The sequence below is a fragment of the Giraffa tippelskirchi genome, chromosome 2, assembly GCF_054371585.1.
Source record: "Giraffa tippelskirchi isolate mGirTip1 chromosome 2, T2T-mGirTip1v1.2.pri, whole genome shotgun sequence".
Taxonomy (NCBI): Eukaryota; Metazoa; Chordata; class Mammalia; order Artiodactyla; family Giraffidae; genus Giraffa; species Giraffa tippelskirchi.
In genome coordinates, this window is record NC_137276.1 from 197197082 (window position 1) to 197217108 (window position 20027).

At 39.3% G+C, this 20027-nt stretch overlaps 1 long non-coding RNA gene across 1 annotated transcript; it reads right to left on the reverse strand.

Annotated features, from left to right (window-relative positions):
- Positions 1 to 12942: 12942 nt before the first annotated feature.
- LOC145530159 (uncharacterized) lies at positions 12943 to 19778 on the reverse strand. The gene is made up of 3 exons (XR_014071492.1): positions 19474 to 19778; positions 18931 to 19060; positions 12943 to 14165 (listed from the first exon to the last, which is right to left on the reverse strand). It is a non-coding gene; the product is annotated as an uncharacterized LOC145530159 (long non-coding RNA).
- Positions 19779 to 20027: the final 249 nt, after the last annotated feature.

Sequence of the window (20027 nt, forward strand, 5' to 3'; positions counted from 1 at the left end):
AATACACAGATAAATGCAATGATAGATCTACGTTAGGGTGTGGAATTTTGGTACACACTCTTTGCTAACTTCTTCCTTTTTTCTCCCACCTTGCTCTCCATATATATCCTGTTGATATGCAGTCATGCATATTTTTCAGTCTCCCTCTACCCCAGTACATGTCCGTTTATGTTTGCAATCTGAGCATAAAAGATAATTCAATGAAGAGGGAAATTAGGAATTTTTAAAAAGATGATATTTCCTTGAAAACCAAAAATCAAGATATAATATGTTATGTACTTTTTGTAGTTACAGTCCTGTCTACAGCCAGGGACAGCTACATAGCACAGAAATGACTTCTCTCTGTTTCACTCATGAGCTAGTTTTTCCATTGTACATTTATTCCACAGTTAATAAAACAGAGCAATTCTACTTGTTTTTAATGTTCTGCCAATGAACATACTGCTAAGAACAATAAGTATGAAGTAAATTCTTGTGTTTTTTTCAGAGAGAATTAGTTTCTTACCGTGAAGTTTAGCCAAGTCAGGCAATTAAACCTAAACAATAAAGCTTCAATTAGACATGTTATAGCGCAGACTTATGTGTAGAGTTTCTGAGCAGATTGTAGTTATGGAAATCAACAGATATATAACAATACACATTAACCTCTGGTTTTAGTTATATTTTAGTAGCATGTGAAGCCTGGGACAAACTGCACTATTTTCAAACTCATAATTGCAACCTGGTACATAGCTTGATGCACATCATTGTGGATGGTTCCTTTCTGTTTCAACGTTATTTTTCCATCCATTCACTGTTTGCTTCTTCAGGAAATTCATTTGCTAGCTGTATAATCTTAGATGAGTTGGTGAATAATTTTGGCTTCAGTTTCCTCATGAAGGGCAGGCAGTATTTGTCATTGTCTTATACTAGTTACTGTGGTTGAGTTACACATGCAGCATTTTAAAAGTCCTGGCATACCTCAAAAGTGTTAGCTCCTTTTACTGTGCCCCAGACACTCTGCTAGGAGTTGCAGGTATGGTGATGAAAAGGATAGGCTTGGTTGTGGTTCATGGCAGCTTGTATCAAAGTGGGTATCTTCATCAAAAGACAATTCTCTATGGCCCTCTAGAGTTTCTGCATGGCTTATGAGCAGAAGCACTGACAGCCTTTTGTCCTGATTATCTTTTCAGGGATGTTTATATGGAGAACAACCTTGGAAGATAGAGATAGTGTCTTCCCCCAGAGAAGAGAGCTGTTGGCTTGTTTTCTACCATTAAAAAATAATAATAATAATGCCTCTCTCTCTGGGACAGATTTGCTTGAAGCCAGTTCTGAAAGACTGACACTACCTACATTTGAGATTCCTTTACTGCAACCCATTGTATGTACACATGTCACCTAGATCCTGTCATTCCTCTGTGCAGTAACTGGGGTCTCAGGAAATCAGGGCAAATGTTGATATTTAGATACAGCCATTAATGTGAATAATCTTTTATTTCTAATCCAGGACCTGTTTGCCTTCTCTAGCATTCAAGTTAACTTGTTAACTTGCAAGTTGGATAAAATTTCAGATTTTTCACAATTGCTGACAATTGTTAGGTAAATTATCAGAAGCGTATAACATGTCTGAATAAACACAAAAATGTACATACATATACATTCTTCTGAGTGTAGAAAAACTGATACCTAATGTTATAGGAATGTTGTACAGTAGGATGAAGTTGGTATTAATCTAATTGACACTAAAAACAACTTTAGAAACATGAGAATTATCTAATCAAAACTACTAGATAATGTTGGGAGTTTATGCCAGTCTTGCCTACTACTTTTTCTTCACTGCATATTAGAATAACTGGCATATAGTATAGTATATTGGATATATTGTTAAATAAATATGTAACTTATGATATATTTACTAATAAATGTGTTCTTTTTACTTCTTTCCAATTTCCATACTAGGATAGGCGCTTCTGCATGGGAAATCCAGTCCTTTGTTGAATGTCATTTTTGGAAGTTCTTCCTTACCGTAATAGTCAAGCTTCCTTACTGTATTACATTGTGATAATATAAAAAGCACAACATAGTATTGAAAAGCATTGCATAATAAAAAGTTTATTTCTCTTCTAATACCATCATTCAATATAAATTAGGAAGCTCACCTTCCTAGAGGCTTTCTCTTTCATGAGATAAGTCAGAAATCGGGGCTCTTCTGTAATGTTGTTCCAACCAGGTATAAAATGAAAATGACCATGTTGTCTCCAGTGTACTTAACTTGAACTAAACTTTCATTTCTTAAACTTAATTCATTGATTTCAGTTTCTTCCTTGGAACAAAACAGAACAACAACAGCAATGAAAATTTATTCTTTTCATATCATATGACAGATATTATAATATTTATTTCCTTTGCTCTCTACTTTTTCTAGCCTCAATTTTCACAGTTTCCATAATTAGGCCTCACATGAAATCATTCTCAACTACTTTACCATTTTGATTGTTTTCCTATGGACATGTTAGTTTGTCCATGGCATTCAAAGGATGTCATTAAGAATGGAATGCATCTGAATATATACAGATTTTGTCAGAGACATTAGAAAGGCCAGTGCCTCTAGTCTTTCCTATTATCTCATGAGAATTATAGGACGTCAGGAGGGATAATATTTTTCAGTATTAGCAGATGCTGGCCTATCTCATTTCATTTTACTTAGTCACTTTTCCTCCCTTTAGGTCACTAGACTTCAGGTGGACATTGCCTCAAGGAGGAGTGGTAGCTGTGGAAACTGGACAACAAATATATCAAATTCTTAACTTCTAAATTTTGATAAAAACCATGCAAGAATGCTTGATGATCAAGTTTTTCCTGACTTTGATGAGATAAGAACTCTCTAAGCTAGAAGAAATAGGGAAATGTTGTAGAAGAAGATAGAACATCAGACACTGGTGAAGGCATAGGAGAGCAGGTTTTGGGCACCCTGTCCACTCCCCTCCACCCTCACCTTTAAAGTCAGTTCTAGAAAAGGGAGGAGAAAAAACAGAAGTCAGTCATAAGTGAAATTGGAAAAGACAGACAACCCAGGCCTCTGCCCTGTCTCCGGCATGCTGAGGGAGGCAGCGTCTTCAGGTGGCCGGGTGGGGTGTCAGGCTGGAGAACTCCAGGCAACTGTGGGCTCCCATGCATGGCCTGGTGCCACAGATGCATCGCTGTCCTGCCCCTGCCACACCCCACCTTCAACAACCTAATATTTCAGGCAGGAGTAGACAGGGAAGATCGGAAATGTCCAGTTTAACCTGAAATCATTGAATACATCCAGAAAAAGTTGAAAAAAATTCTGAAGTAACTTGAGTTCATTTACACCTAAGTGAACTTATACCTAGGATTAACTTGTCTACCTTTAGGAAGACTGAGAGTTATAATAGGAAATATGTCATATCTTAGAAAAATACGGCCAACTCTTTTGCATTTCTGAGGACACAACTTAAAATATTTTGACAACATAGATGGTTTTTTGTGAATGGACAGGTACTGGATTTGGCTTTAGAAGATCTAGGTCGAAGTCACCTTCTCTATGTATTTGGCCCCATGAGAATTTCTCTCTTAGCAACAGTTTTATCATAAAAAACATGTATGTATTATGACTTTCTCATGGGCAGAATGAGGGTATGAAATGAGATAAGTGCCTAGAATATGATTTTGTAGTGTATAAACTGTCATGAATTTATCACCATTAGCCTATTTCTACCAGGTGGCTGTGGTCTTAAAATTAGGCTGAATTTAACATATGTGATTTGATGTTACACTTTGATATTGGATATAGAAAAACACTCCAGTTTAGTGCTTCTTGAATTTAACATGCATAGAAACCACCTGGAAGATCTTATCACGGTACAGTTTCAGGTTCAGCAGGTTTGGGCTGCAGCCTGAGGTTTTCTACTTCTAACAAGCTTCCAAATGATAATGAACCTGTTGAACTATAGACCACACTTGGAGGATCAATGCTGAAGTTAATGACGAGGTTTTGCATAGTTCCTGAGCTGAAAGTAACAATTAATGTTCAATATTGTGTCTCACATTGCCCTAGAACAGCTTTATCTCTCCCATCTGTTCATATCGAGCTCCTCATATTTGTAGCCTATCTGAAGCTGATTATGTCATGACCTGATTATCAAAGGCTCTGAAATTACTTTTAGATTTTTAAAAAATATTTATTATTCATAAAGAACATGGTGTACTTCCAGGGAAAGTATAAACAAATAGTTCAGTCCTTGAGAATTTATGAGATTTAATCCCACAAAGTTGGCAGCTGATATGCCATTATTTCAGCTATCCACTTTTAAGAAAGAATAAAATTTATATTTGGATACTATAAGTAAAAAATAAACTGGACCAGTATTAAGGCAGCTGCTGCTGCTAAGTCACTTCAGTCGTGTCCGACTCTTAGCGATCCCATGGTCTGCAGCCCACCAAGCTCCTCTGTCCATGGGATTTTCCAAGCAAGAGTACTGGAATGGGTTGCCATTGCCTTCTCCAATTAAGGCAGCAGAGGTACTATTTTATTTTAGATGGTTTGTGTGCATCCATATCCCCTCAAGATTCCAGGAAGGTGGTATACACAGAGGACAGGTTATCGTTCATGCTTTTGTCCCTCTGGTGAACAATACCACTACTGTCCAGAACATAGAACATCACTGCAGACATCAGAGATGAAAGTTGTCTGTTGACTCAAAGAAAAAGTTGTAGACTAGAGACTGTGGTTTCCTATGGGTAAATTTATTCAGAACTGCCAAAGTTATACACCAACTTTCTACAAAACTCTCTTTGATACAGAATGTTTGGGTGATCATTTGACTACATGATATTTGATTTCCTTATCTATTGTGAGGATTAGATGAGTTGTTAATAGTAAATGTAAAGCATTTAAGACCTGCCAGACACATAGCAAGTGCTATGTAAAGGTTAACTATGATTATTATTGGTGTTATTACTATTACTGTTATCATTATTTCTTAATTCCCCTTTTTGATCAAGTTTCTGTTATGATTAGATAATTTCAGGAAGTCCATCCATAACTATACCACCAGGATGGACTTGACTTTGCAATCTCTCTGGACATTAATATATAAAGGATGAGCTACTATAATTTATAATAACTGGAGATGATATATATCTCCCGAAATCTCAGTGGACTCTGTATTTTTCAGTTGTAACATAGTTGTACTATACTAAAGAGATTGATTATATTAAAATCCTTAGAAAATGAAAAAAAAAAAGTATTTTCGAAAGTATCACTCATCAACCAAACATTTTGACATTATTCTAAAGAAAATATGAAAATTAGGCTAAAATAATTAAAGGTATATTTTCTGTCTAATATTTATACAAAAAGTCCTTTGCATTTGTGTGCTTCCTGTTTGATGTTTAAAGAGACTAAAGCAAGACCATTTATAGATCAACAATCCACAACATTCACTGATGACAGAGAGAGTCATTCAATTCAAATTTATCTAAGCAGGGTCACAGTGTACCCACTTTTGATGCTGTGGGAAGCACCAAAGAAATATCTAACTCTACCTCCTCCCTCATAGAATTTGTCTTTTGAATCTTTTCATGATGGAGGCAATTATGATAACTGAAATGATCAGATCAAAATAACAATAAAAATAATAATAACGGTATACAATCAAGTCACCAAATATAAGGTGCAGGCAGTGCAAATTATAATGGTATAAAGAAAGTTAATTTTCAAATGTTAAGATACATTACCTAGAAGAAGTGATGCCTATATTGCACATGGAAGTAGGTGGGGTTTTGAATATATTCCAGGCATCTATAGCCACAGGGATAATAATGTTAAAACATCCTTTCCAATGACCTATTTATACATTAAGAACAAAGTGGGCAGCTGGGATGCAGCTAAATTACTCTAAGGACTTTAAATGTGTGCATACCTTTGTAGGCATGGAAGAAACACAATGCATGAAAATCTGGCAAAAAACTAGCAGCCAAACAGAGGAGTAATTTTTTTGTTTGTTTCATAAAAGCTATTGGCCTTCAACATGGTCCAAAATGTTTTCCTTAAATACAAAGCCTCTTTTGTGCTTATTGAACATAAATTACCTATAAAAATCATAATTTGCCCTCGTGTTCCAGGCTGACACCTCTCGTGTCAATGAGAGTACAGCCCATAGTGTCTCTTAGTGCCAAGCGGTTGTGGGGAGGCGTGAGGCATCATGTTTCCTCTCTGCCTTCTCTCCTCTGAATGACAGCAACATGGGCCTTTGGCTTCATTTATCCTAAAATATTTAAATCAAATTATAAAACTAATGTATTAAAAATGAGAAATAAATTCAAACCAGATTATGCTGGCTGCTGTGATTTATTAGTCCAATTGGTCTTTGTCTGTGGCTTGTTAGCCTGGTGGGTTAGAACACAGTGTTAATGACGCCAAGATCAAGGCTTTAGTCCCTCCTGGCCTATTTAGCTTTGTTCCATTCCAAGGACAGAACTGCACCCACACCAGGCCAGACTTCATGTGAATATATTCCACTTGTCACAAGCTGACAGAGAGAATGTAGTTAGATTTGTCCACATCATCCATTACTACCAGCAAAACTAGCAAAATAACAAACAACCAGCTCAAGGTACACATTGAACTAATGGTCTGTCATTAGCTTCTGTGGAGGACAAATGATCCTTTCATGGTGAAGTACATACTCTTTGTTGACTTGTTAATGCAGGCTAAGAAGTGTCTTGGTGTCTGTTCATCTTATCGCACTGTTCCCAACTTGGATTCCTTTATTATTAAATCTCTATTGAGTATATAAATAAGTAGTACTATAAAATCTTACAATTCCAGCCAATGTTACTAGAGGAAAAATAACCTCAACAAAATTTACACAGGGAGCCTGCTGACTGTTTCAAAACTGCATTCTAGTAGTAAACAGAGGTACAAAGAGTTTCAATGAACCTCCAGTGAGTGAGAAATTAGTGAAGCAGGTGATGATGCCATTTGCTGTAAGTCTCTGCTGGATTCACTGGAGATGAAGTCTCATTTTTATTAAACAAACAAAACTAGAAGGATTGCAAATAGACTCATTATTAAATTTTAAGTAGATGAAACTTCATCCTTGGAGTCTTTACATGAGAGCTTCAACTTGTAACGAGCACTGTGTGCCCTGACCTAAACACATCATAAGAGAAGTAAATAAGACAGAGAAGTGACACTTTATTAGATGTTGAAAGTCATCAGGAAAAAAAATACCATCTTGAATCAGAGTACAAATAATATCTCTGTAAGAAACCCTGCCTAAGAAATTCTTGCATGGATGTTTTTAAAACAATCTGCAGAGAGAACATGCTGACTCTTATAAGCTTAGCCATTAAATCTCACCAGGCTGGAGAGAATAGAATAATGCAAAACACAATAGCCATGTGCCATGCACAACTCTTGTGTGTCCTGTGCCCTAGATTGTCCATGGATTCACAGGCCTGGCTAGTTGGCTTGTGCATTTTTAGATCAGAATTCTTAAAAGGACCCACAAATTATTTTTTTAAAGTATTTAGTTGTTCTGTAGTTTGTCTGTTTCACAACTTGCTGAGGAAGGTTTGTGACAGGGAAATAAGCTAACATTTTGAAGTTCAGCGTGAGTTGATTTCTCCCGTATGAACCTTATATATATTATTTATTAATCCTCACACAAGTCCTATAAATATAACTATCTCCATTTAGACATAAGAAAACTGAAGTTCAGACTTTTGTCTGGAGCTAAGGCTTGTACTCTTTTCATTCTTCATATAAGTATCTGAAGGCTCTTTGTGACAATGATTTTACTAGTCATCCTTTAGCACAGCCAGCCCCTGCTCACTTGGTAAGGAGCTCAGCCAGCTGGTGACTTCCCTGATCACCAGGGAAGTGACACTTCCCTGTCCCCTACAAGACTTGCTGTCCTGTCCACCTGCCTACTCTGGCCACTCTGCTGTATTCCCTTCAAAGTCTGTTTCCTACAAACTAAGGCCACATTTCTGGTAATATCAAAGGTTATTTGATTTTCTTCTCTCTTTATTAAAATAAAATTGACATAAATCTATAAAAGTTTTTAGAAAAAGGAATCCTTCTACATTGCTGGTGGGAATGTAAGTTAGTGCAGCCACCATGGAAAACAGTTATGAAGTTTCCTTAAAAGAACAAAAACAGAGTTACCATATGATTCTGAAGTCCCATTCCTGGGTGTATATCCAGAGAAAACTCTAATTTGAAAAGTGACATGTACTCCAATGTTCATCACAGCATGTTTTACAATAGCCAATATATGGAATCCACCTTAAGTATCTATCAACAGATAAACAAATAAAGGAGATGCGGTGCATATGCATAATAGAATATCACTCAGCTGTTAAAAAAAAAAAACAAAAGAATGAAATAATGCCATTTGCAGCAACATGAATAGACTAAGAGATGCTCATACTAAGTGAAGTAAGTCAAACAAAGGCAAATGTCATATGATATCACTTATACATGAAAAATAGGCTCACAGACATATAAAAAAACTTATGGTTACCAAAGTGGAGGTGTCAGTTGCTAGAATTGTGTCCAAATTTTCGCAACCCCGTGGACTGTAGACTGCCAGGCCCCTCTGTCCTTGGGATTCTCCAGGAAAGAATATTGGAGTGGATTGCCATTTCCTCCTTGAGGGGATCTTCCTGACCCAGAGATAGAACCCTCATCTCTTATGTCTCCTCCGCTGGGAGGCAGGTTCTTTCGCACTGGTGCCACCTGGGAATAACTGAATCACCTTGCTGTACAACTGAAACGAACACAGCATTGTAAATGAACTATACTTCAATTTAAAAAATGTTTAAAAACTGTGTAAGTTTAAAGTGTAATATGTAATATGACTTATATACATCGTGAAATGATTACCATGGTAGGTTTAGTGAACATTCATCATCTCAAATAAATACATTAAAGAAATTGAAAAAAAAAATGTTTTCCTTGTGATGAGAACTCTTAGGATTTACTCTCTTAACAGCTTTCAGAGATAATGTCAATTATCTCTACATTGTTGCACATTACATTGCTAGTACTTATTTATAACTGGAAGTTTATATTTTTTGACTACCTTATCCAATCCCACCTAGCCCCACCCCCACCTTTGGTAACCACAAATCTGATACTGCTTTTAATAGATTATGAAAAGAACCAAATAGAAATGAAAAAATTAAACATAAAAGTATTTTTCAGGAAAAAAAAAACAAAAACTTCTCAATTCTACCCAAAGAGGAAATTTTGAAGCTACTTCTGTAATCCCTAGCAATTAATTTTTTTAATGCACTTCAGAACTTTCAGGAGCTCCCTACCCACTTCCTTCTAAACTAGTTCTTAAAGCCAGAAACTAAGTTCAGCAGGAAATGTTAATTAAATTGACCCATTAGACAAATAATTGATGAAGGAAATTTTTGTAAGCCTTATCAGTTCTATTATCTATCTTTTTATCTCTTTCACAACACAAACACATAAAGTTAAATATATATATATAGACCATTTTGTTAGACTTAGTGCTCATTAATTTTTATATAATGTACGATATGATAATAATTTTTTAAAAAACACAGGTGTTTTGGAATCAGGCCTGGGGTCAAATCCTGACTCAGGCACTCACCAGCTAGGTGATCTTTAAGCTACTTAATTTTTCTGATCTTTAGCTTTTTCATATCTAAAATGGTAACACCATCGAATTCATGGGATTTTTGTGAAAATTAAATGAGTGAGAGAAAAAGAATCTTAGCATAAATGCCTGGTTCATTGCAGGTGTTCGTAAAATGTGAGTTCCCGTTTTCATCATCTTCCCCATGAAGATGCAAAAATCCTGGTCCATATAAACTTCCTACATTATTCATCCTCTCATAAAGCACATGCTTTAAATCATCTAACAAGTCTATAACCTACATTTTTGGTGGTGAAACATCTACTGCTAAACAAAGCCTATCCCTATAACTGTGACAATATTGAACCCCAAACGAAATTATCCTTTCATAAAGCATACAACCATGATTTCATTAAGTATGATATAGTAATGAATATGAACAAAACATGGGCTTCCCAGGTGATGCTAGAGATAAAGAACCCTTCTGCCAGGACAGCAGAGGTAAGAGATGTGGGTTTGATCCCTCAGTCGGGAAGATCCCCTGGAGGAGGGCATGCCAACCCACTCCAGTACTCTTGCCTGGAGAATCCCCATGGACAGAGGAGCCTGGCAGGCTATAGTCCATAGGTCGCAAAGAGTCAGACACAACTGAAGTGACTTAACATGCATGCATGAATAAAACATATATATTTTATTCCTTCATGGATCATAGTGAGGAGACAGGAAAAAAAAGAGGGGGTTAAAAAAGCCTGTATATCAAAATAGGATAAACACTAGGAACGGGGTGTGAGCAGGCTGTTATTGGAGAGAATAGTGGGGGCAGAATGGGGGTGCACTTTAAATTGAAAAATGTCTTTGAGGAAGCATGTTTAATCTAAGCTCTAAATGGTAAGTAGGCCAAGTAGGGGGAAATTTTTTCCAAGGAAAGGGTGCATGCAAAGACTTAGGGAGAGGACTCATTGGACTGAAGCAAGTGGTTGGATGACATGTGCTAGAACAAAATTGCAGAGTGGATAGGAGGAAATGGGTAGAAATGGTAGAGGTTAGCTGGCAGAGGCAGAGAGAAAGAAACATAGAAAGAGAAAGAGGGGAAGAGAGAACTTATGATAAAAAAAGCATTATATTCACCAGTGAGTTAAAACTTAGTAGAGCTAGCTGGATTAAGGATCAGATGGGAGACATGATTCCTTTATTATTATTCTTTGAGTTGGTCTAAATTCCTACTTGGCTTCCCTGATGTCTAGGACTGTAAAGAATCTGCCTGCAAAGCAGGAGACCCAGGTTCAATCTTTGGGTTGGGAAGATCCCATGATCCCTTGGAGGAGGAAATGACAACCCACTCCAGTGTTTTTGCCTGGAAAATCCCATGGACAGAGGAACCTGGCAAGCTACAGTCCATGGGGTCTCAAAGAGTGGGAAACAACTGAGTGACTAACACTTTCACTTTCGCTTACACTATATATATATATATCTTCTCAATCTGAGTATGATTTTAGCATTTAAAGATTGGTTTATGTATTTTTTAAAAAGACATGGTTCCTAAACATGGATCAATTTTTCACCTGGTGGTCAACTCAAGAAAAGGCAAACTTTTCAATGCTGGAGGTAAAATTGTCTGTGTTGAACTTCCTGAGACATAATATATGTGATTTTGTTCACTGCAGGGGTTTGAAGAAATTTTCAATAATAATTTGGGCCATGCATGGTTTCACTTGCTTTATTTATTGACTTTCAATTCAGTTCAGTTGCTCAGTCATGTCTGACTCTTTGCAACCCCATGGACTGCAGCATTCCAGGCCTCCCTGTCCATCACCAACTCCCAGAGTTTACCCAAACTCATGTCCACTGAGTCAGTGGTGCCATCCAACCATCTCATCCTCTGTCATCCCCTTCTCCTCCCACCTTCAATCTTTCCCAGCATCAAGGCCTTTTCAAATGAGTAAGTTCTTCTCATCAGAAGGCCAAAGTATTGAAGTTTCAGCTTCAACATCAGTTCTTCCAATGAACACTCAGGACTAATTTCCTTTCGGATGGGCTGGTTGGATCTCCTTGCAGTCCAAGGGACTCTCAAAAGTCTTCTCCAACACCACAGTTCAAAAGCATCAGTTCATCAGTGCTCAGCTTTCTTTATAGTCCAACTCTCACATCCATACATGACTACTGGAAAAACCATAGCCTTGACTAGATGGACCTTTGTTGGCAAAGTAATGTCTCTGCTTTTTAATATGCTGTCTAGGTTGGTCATAACTTTCTCCCAAGGAGTAATTGTCTTTTAATTTCATGGCTGCAGTCACCATCTGCAGTGATTTTGGAGCCCCCCAAAATAAAATCAGCCACTGTTTCCACTGTTTCCGCATCTATTTGCCATGAAGTGATGAGACTGGATGCCATGATCTTAGTTTTCTGAATGTTGAGTTTTAAGAACTCCATATAAGATATAGTTCCATTCCGTACGTCTTGGGCTCTGGGCTAGATGATAATTTTTGTAAGTAACTTGCATATAGAGGTGATTTGAAATGGATGAGATCTCAGGATGAGGGGATAGAGTAAGATGAGGAAAAAAGCCCAGAAAAAGACTAAAAAACTCGATATTTAGAGTTTATGTATAGGGACATTTGGTGAAGGAGATTGAAAAAGAATAGCCAAAGTATAAAAAGGCAGATTAGCAAAGAGGGGCATAATGGTAGGATATCAAGAGAAGAGGTAAATTTAAGAAGGGATTAATCCACAGTGTCAAAATCTACAAAGCATCAATTAGGATGAAGTTAAAGACATAAAGTTAAATTGTTAACATGATCATTACTGGTGACATTAATAAATTTTGGTGGGGTAATGAGGCAGAAATATGATTGTATATGGGTGGAAGAGTGAATAGAAAAGGAGAAAGTGGATTTTTGAAGGTTGGTAATGGTGGATAGGATAGGAAACAGTAGTTATAAGAAGATGTGGGTCAGCACGCCAGAGGAACACAGTGAAGTTGCTGGGCACTGAAGAGAGTACCCTGAAGGCAGGTGATCCGAAACAACAACTGCGTAAGTGGTTTAACTGTTTTACATGGGACTTTTGATTGTCTGTTTTTATGCCTATTCTACTAGTATTATCAGCATCACCTTTTGGTCCAGACAACTAGAGTCCCTCCTTGGCCCCTGAGATTTAGAGAGCCTTTCACTGGTTCCTCTCCTCTCGTTCCTCTTCTCAGAGGCAACTGTACGGCAAAGGGGACATACCGACCGAAGTCCTCTCTTCTAGCCCTCCCCGCCCCCCATTAAATTGGTAGTCTCCTACTGCTGCTGTAACAGATCACCACAAACTCAGTGACTTCAAGCAATGCAAATTTATTGTCTTATAGTTCTGGGGGTCTGAAGTTCAAACTGGTGTGATTGGCAGGATTGCATTCCTTCTAGAGACACCAGGGGAGCCTACTTCATGCCTTTTCCAGCTTTTAGAGGCCATGTACTTCTTGGTTCATGTTTCTTTTCCATCTTCCAAGTCAGGGATGGCCTGGAGAATCTTTCTCACTTCCTGTCAATAGGACACTGACTCTTCTGCCTCCTGCCTACCCTCTTAAAAAGACCCTTGTGATTACTTACACTGGGCTCACCCAGATAACCTGGGATCATTTTTCCATCTTAAAATCTACTCATTAGTAGCTAAATTCCACTGCAATCTTAACTCTCTTTTGCTGTATAAGATAACATATCCTTAGGAATTATTCTGCCTAGAACACCCATGTTTTTGTACTCAAGGGTTGACGACTTCCTGAGCAGATGAACCAAGTCTACTTCCTCAGGGCCATACTTCCTAGAGCAGGCTGCATTATCAGTGGGCTCAGCTGAGGCCAGAGGGCTGGCTGAGAATCAACTCTTTATACCCTAGGAAGAAAGTTTGGATACACATTCTGAGCCATCCAACACGTGCACTGCAGATCTCATTTGTTTTCTCACACTAAGACTCTAAGCTAAAGACAAGCCTAGTTGTCATCCTTCTAAAACAAAAGGCAGCCCCCGCTTTGCCCTATCTTAAGAGATATTGGGGAAATCCACTTCAAGTTACCCCTCCAAATGAAACTGATTTGCGGAGTTCACCTCATTAAATTACAGCTGGAAAATTTGGAAATATTCTGGGAAATTTGGTGGGTGGTGCCAAAAATATAGTGACTGTAAATCCCTGACTCAGAGAGTTGGAAACATTGAAGGTCATCTAAGTATTCTATTGGTGGTTTTCCAGGTGGTGCAGTGGTAAAGAACGTGCCTGCCAATGCAGGAGATACAAGAGATGTGGGTTCATTCACTGGGTTGGGAGGATCCTCTGGAGTAGGAAATGGCAATCTGCTCCAATATTCTTGCTTAGAAAGTTCCATAGACAGAGGAGCCTGGTGGGCTGTGTCCATGGGGTTGCAAAGAGTCACATTCAACTGAGCATACACACATACAAGTATTCTATTAGAACCACAGTGGCTGGGATATAAAACAGTAGGAGGATAAACACCAGATGGGTAGGCTTGAGTTTCATGTCACTCAACCAGAAGAGGAGTGGAGCAGACTGAAAGAAGAAAATAAAGACAAATGAGTAATTTTTGAGGAACTTGAACTCAGAAATGCAAATCATAAAATTCCATCCCATTACTATGTTATTCCAAATAATTGTGACACCTCTGCATGACAGATATGAAAATTAGTACATCATTGGTCAGATTGAAATCTCTGGTCTGGATGACTCACTACTGTCAAATGCAATCGGCCTACATTCCCCCCAACCCACTCCTTTTTCACAACTCTAGGTTCACCAAAAGATGATCTCATCTAAAACCTCTGCTTATATGCATAAATGAATATGCATGAATAGGTACATGTTTGCATACCCACATATATATGTGTGCATGTAAATATATATGTGCATGTAAATGTGTGTGTGTGTGTGTGTACATGTGTTTGTTTATATATATTATTGTTGGTGGTAGAAAACTGAACTAAGAGTCCAGAGACTGGGAGTCTCATTTTAGTTCTGCCTCCATTTCCTTTGTTGTTGTTTGGTAGATCAGTCATGTCTGACTCTTTGTGACCCCATGGATTGCAGCACATCAGGCTTCCCTGTCCTTCACCATCTCCCAGAGCTTGCTCAAACTCATGTCCATTGAGCCGGTGATACCATCCAGCCATCTCATCCTCTGTCCCCCTCTTCTTCTGCCTTCAATTTTTCCCAGCATCAGGGTCTTTTCTAATGAGGAGGCTCTTCCCATCAGGTGGCCAAATAATTGGAATTTCAGATAAGCATCAGTCCTTCTAATGAATATTCAGGATGGATTTCCTTTAGGATTGACTGATTTGATCTCTTTGCAGTCCAAGGGACTCTCAATAGTCTTTTCCAACACCACAGTTCAGAAGCATCAATTCTTCGGCATTTAGCATTCTTTGTGGTCCAACTCTCACATCCATACATGCCTACTGGAAAAATCATAGCTTTGGCTAGACAGACCTTTGTTGGCAAAGTAATGTCTCTGCTTTTTAATATGCTGTCTAGGTTGGTCATAGCTTTTCTTCCAAGGAGCAAGTGTCTTTTAATTTCGTGGCTGCAGTGACTATCTGCAATGATTTTGGAGCCCAAGAAAATAAAGTCTGTCACTGTTTCCATTGTTTCCCCATCTATTTGCCATGAAGTAAAGTGACTGGATGACTGGATCTTTTTTTGAATATTGGGTTTTAAACCAGCTTTTTCACTCTCCTCTTTCACTTTCATCAAGAGGCTCTTTAGTTCTTCTTCGCTTTCTGCCATAAGGGTGGTGTCCTCTGCATATCTGAGATTATTGATATTTCTCCCAGCAATCTTGATTCCAGCTTGTGCTTCATCTGGTCCAGCATTTTGCATGATGTACTCTGCATATAAGTTAAATAAGCAGGGTGACAATATACACCTGTACTCCTTCCCCAATTTTGAACCAGTCCGTTGTTCCATGTCTGGTTCTAACTGTTGCTTCTTGCCCTGCATACAGGTTTCTCAAGAAGCAGGTAAGATGGTCTGGTATTTCCTTCTCTTGAAGAATTTTCCACAGTTTGTTGTGATCCACACAAAGGCTTGAGCATAGTCAATGAAGCAGAAGTAGATGCTTTTCTGGAATTCTCTTGCTTTAGATCACTTGTTTGCTTATCTTTGAAAGAAGATGTTGCAGACTAGGTGATCTTTTTTATTCTTTTCTATTCTAAAACCCTAAACTTCTACCTAGGGGAAGTCAGACATATCTCCTCTCCTATGAGAACTCCAATTTAGCTTTCCTTAACAGGAATTACCCTACTTCTCTGTCTGAGCATAATTTAACTTCATTTTCTTCTATCAGTGCAGGATAGGGAGGAAGAAAGACACCAAAACATATATATTGCATTATAGAAAATTTTGCCAAACACCTCCAGACTTTTGAGTCCATGACATTAGTGTCCGAGAACTACATCTTTGTCATACATTACATATTTGCAACATACTAAACAGAGGCTCTGTGGGGCACGAGGAAGATGCAGAAATTGGAGCATGAACATGTTGGAGCTAGTTCTGCCTTTATTTCCTAAGTCAACAGATAGAACCTGAAAACCTTCTAAATGTTAGATACACATGATACATATGATTCAGCAATAGTCTAGTGGAGGAGGCATATTGCACACATAATTGTACAAAAATAATCAGTTATAAATATATTATCTGGAGGTAAAGTTAGGAGTGGTAAGTGACTACACTTCTTCCTAGAAAGGGAGGTCTCAATTCAGATGGGTGAATGGACAGTTGCAGGAGATGGTGACATAGGTAAGAGCCAAAATTTGAATGTTAAAGAGTTGGGACTGCAGACTGTCGAGAGCTGCTGGGGAAATTTTTCTAAAAAGGGGGGCAAGCATCATTACTTTGTTGGATTTGGAGTGACTGGAATGGAAGAGAATAGGACAAATGGATCAGAAGAGGTTTGAACTTGGGGCCTGGAAATCAGGTAGGTGCCTCTTGCAGGATTCTGGGTGAGAGATCTCCCAGTGAACTAAGGATCATAGCAGCAGAGATAAGGAGATTAGGGGCGAGAGTCAGAAGAAAGGTATAAATGGGGATGAAATGGACTCCAAGACCACATGTGGGGACTGTCATGTTGGATGATGCCCAGATTTCCAGCTCAGCAACTAGGATGGGAGTTTCAATACCTGAAATGGAGATCAAAAGAGGAAGATCAGGTCGGGGCTATGGGGAAAATATTAGTGCTATTATGACTGAGGTCCTACAGAAGATCTGTGTGGAGCCACCCGGACAGAAGCTGAAAAGATGAAATCTGGAACGGAGAAAATGGGTATGACCGGTGGTTTTCAACTTGAGAAAAAGCACTAATAAGCATTTTAAATAAATTTGTATATGTCTTATTTATTATCACCCTATTTATTTAACTTATACACAGACCACATCATGAGAAAGGCCCGGCTGGATGAGTTACAAGCTAGAATCAAGATTGCCAAGAGAAATATTGCCAACAGCCTCAGATATGCGGATGACACCACTCTAATGGCAGAAAGCAAAGAAGAACTAAAGAATCTGTTGATGAGGGTGAAGGAGAGTGAAAAAGCTGTCTTACAACTAAATATTAAAAAAGAAAAACTAAGATCATGGCATCCAGCCCCAACACTTCATGGCAAATTGTTGCTGCTTTTCCAGTCACTCAGTCATGTCCAACTCTTTGCGACCCCCATGGACTGCAGCACATCAGGCTTCCATCCTTCACTGTCTCCCAGAGATTGTACAAATTCATGTCATTGAGTCAGTGATGCCATCCAACCATCTCATCCTCTGTTGTCCCCTTCTCCTCCTGCCTTCAATCTTTCCCAGCTTTAAGGTCTTTTCCGGTGAGTTGGCTCTTTGCATCAGGTGGCCAAAGTATTGGAGCTTCAGCTTCAGCATCAGTCCTTCCAGTGAATATTCAGGATAGATTTCCTTTGCGATTGACTGGTTTGATCTTGCAGTCCAAGGAACTCTCAAGAGTCTTCTCCAACAACACAGTTCAAAAGGATCAATTCTTTGGCCTTCTTTATGACCCAGCTCTCACATCCACACATGACTGCTGGAAAGACCATAGTTTTGACTATAAGGACCTTATATTTCATGGCAAATAGAAGGAGGAAAGGTGGATGCAGTGACAGATTTCCTCTTCTTGGGCTCTAAAATCACGGCAGATGGTGACAGCAGCCATGATACTAGAATATGATTGCTTGTTGGCGGGAAAGCTATGACAAACTTAGACAGTATGTTAAAAAGGAAAGACATCACTTTGTCAATCAAGGTCCATATAGTCAAGACTATGGTCTTTCCAGTAGTCACGTATGATTGTGAAAGGTAGACCATAAAGAAGGCAGAGCACCAAAGAATTGGTGCTTTTGAACTGTGGTGCTGGAGAAGACTCTTGAGAGTCCCTTGGACAATCTTAAAGGAAATCATCCCTGAATACTCATTGGATGGACTGATGCTCAAGCTCCAATCTTTCGGTCACCTGATGTGAACAGCTGATTCATTGGAAAAGACCCTGATGCTGGTAAAGATTGAAGGCAGAAGAAGAAGAAGGGGACAGAAGATGAGATGGTTGGTTGGTATCACTGAAGCAATGGACATGAACTTGGGCAAACTCCTGGAGATGGTGAGGGACAGGGAGACCTGGTGTGCTGCAGTCCATGGGGTTGCAAAGAGTCAGAACTGACTAGGCGACTGAAGAACAACAACAACTAATAGAAATATATCCTCTGTTACAGAGAGCACAAAGTCTAAGTGGTGAAAGCCCTTAATAAATATATTTTTAATATTCAATTAATCAGAGAATGAGCAAGTGAATAGGAGCTACTATGAGTAGCTAACAGTTCCTATCTAATTACTACAGTTTGTATATTTGAGTGTATGAGGGAGGGCATGTGTGAGGGTATATATGTTTATATATTTGTGTGTCTGGCTAGTTATACATAACCATAAACAAATTTATATTTATAATTTTATAAAAATTAATAATATAAACAGTATATTAGTACTATACATCTGTATTAGTCTGCTAAGGCCTCCATAACAAAACATCACAGACTGTGTGTCTTAAACATAGAAATTATTTTGTCACAGTTTTGGAGGCTAAAAATTCAAGATCAAAGTACCCTCAGAGTTAGTTTTTGGTGAGGCTTCTCTTCCTGACTTGTTTCTCACTAGGTGTTACAAGCCTGCCAAAGCAGACAGACCTCTGGTATCTCTTTCTCTTCTTATAAACACATCAGTCCTAGATTAGGATCCTGTGTTAATGACCTTTATTAACCTTAATTACCTCCTGATAGACCGTGTCTCCAAATACAGTCTCATTGGGTGTTAGGCTTCAGCATGTGAATTTGAGGGGGCCACGTGTGTCTGGAACATCAGAACATTTGACATCCAGATTAACTTCTCAAAGGCTAGTTCTGGCAAACAAAAAAGAGATTGTTCTGTGTTGCATATAGAGGGAGGGATATACTTGGTCAGAGACTTTGCTTATTTACAAAATAAGTATAATTCTTTTCTACTTTACTTGATTATATTGAAATACAATTATATTGGAGCAGATTGTAAATCACTTGCAGTTAAATCTTTAAACAACAGCTGAATGCGTTTAATCGAGTGTCACTGTTTGTTATTTTATGGAAACCAGGCTGAAAAGGCCAGAGAGGTTGCCATCCCACAGGAGGTCATGCCATGAAGGTGTAAACTTAAAGCGGAGGTTGTAGAGAACCGGGCTGCATTCTTGGCATGCGTGCTCTTGCAACGAAGTTAGCACTTAAGGTTATATTTAATGTAGGAGCTAATCCCACTTCATTTTGCGCCTGCTTTGTCTTACCTCTTAGTACTCTTGGCCTTCATTTAGCCTCAGCCTCTACGTTGGTGTTCCCTGTAAAATCTCCTCGGGGCTGGGAAGCCCTCGCCCCGGCGGCCAGGTGACAGGAGATGGGCTGGGAACGCGCGGAGCTTTTTAAGGGCGTGGAGCCTCTCGCATACCATTCCCTCCCACCACCACCCCACTGCCGGGAGGCGGAGAGGGCTTCCAACTTCGCTCCAATCCGCGGCCGGTCCTCCCCGGGGTCCCCCTGCTGGGCGACCAGCCCGCCACCGCCGAGTTGGAGGAACTTCGCCGATCTCCGCGTCAGACCCGGAGAGGAGAGCGCTCCCTCTCCTCCCCGGCCAGCCCCCTCCCTGTGCCCCCGCCTCCCGGTCCTCGCCCAGCCGGGAGCGCCGGTGATAGGACGAGCCCCGGGCGTGCATTGTGTATATGCAAACCAGAGCCCGGCTCCCCAGATCTGCCCAACAAGGGCCGGCGCTCCGCAGCGGCTGGCGCGGCCGTGGTCGCCCGAACCCCGCACTGTCATGTCCCCGCCGCGCGGCGGGCCATTGCGT